The 999-nt window shown below is 43.3% G+C and overlaps 1 pseudogene; it reads left to right on the top strand.

The window, feature by feature from the left end:
• Positions 1-368: 368 nt before the first annotated feature.
• Positions 369-762, top strand: LOC142435458 (transmembrane protein 254 pseudogene; annotated as a pseudogene).
• Positions 763-999: the final 237 nt, after the last annotated feature.

Here is a 999-nt window from a genome sequence, read left to right as displayed (position 1 = left end):
ATGTGCTAACATTGGACTTACGGCCTTGACCTGGACTGGGCTGGGACGTTTTCTACTGTACAACTACTCTTCTATAAAGCTCTTTCTTACACACTTATGAGCCTCCCTGGATTTGTTTCTCTAATCTGCTCAGATGAACACACCCCTCTAACCAACACTTTGCTGAGGATCCTAGTCAGTAAGGCATGAACAAGAAATAGCCTAACAATTAAAATTGAAATAATAAAATTATTTCTGTATTTCTAGATGATGTGATTCGTCACAGAGGAAACGCAAAGGTTTCTACACAGTATTAGGACAAGTGAATTATCAAAGCCATGGAATATAACCTTTCAACGTCACTGGAGTTTCTGAGAGGTGCTCCCGCAATGGGGAAAGGATCAGCCGAGGTGACCTACTTCCAGAGGGGCCGTCTGTTCTGGTTCATGGTCATTACGCTCTCTATGGGCTACTACACGTGGGTTGTCTTTTGGCCTCAGGGTATTCCCCTGAGCCTTGGTCCAAGAGAGTTCCCAGAGCCTTGGTCCTCTGGGCCCCTTCACTTAGTACTTGGTGGACCATGATCAGACTCTCATGTACAATGGTATTGGCTCGCCTGGCTGATTCATGCGGGAGAGTTCGAATGCCATGGTAGTATGCAAGTATAAAAGCATCACAAATGGCCGGGCTCGGCCACTCTGGCTCATACAGACTTTCTTCTTTGGAATAGCATCTTTCTCCATCTTGATTGCTTACAGACCAGAGCACAAGAAGAAAACTTAAGGAAGACATCTAAGAGCTTTCTTTCCATTTTGACGTTCAACCTCACATTTTTATGGCAAAGGGCTGGGGCAGGAGGCATGTGATGTTTGTACCACATTGTGACATTTGCTTTATCACTCTACTTTCTAGAAAGTTTGCCTCCTTTAAAGTTATTTAAGACCTTCGAGTTATTCATCCAAGAGAAAGATAAGGCATTCTAATCCCATAAAACAACATTCCAGATCAATAAAAAGTTAC

The sequence above is a fragment of the Tenrec ecaudatus genome, chromosome 1 (assembly GCF_050624435.1).
Source record: "Tenrec ecaudatus isolate mTenEca1 chromosome 1, mTenEca1.hap1, whole genome shotgun sequence".
Classification (NCBI taxonomy): Eukaryota; Metazoa; Chordata; class Mammalia; order Afrosoricida; family Tenrecidae; genus Tenrec; species Tenrec ecaudatus.
This window is presented reverse-complemented; position numbering and strand designations above follow the sequence as displayed.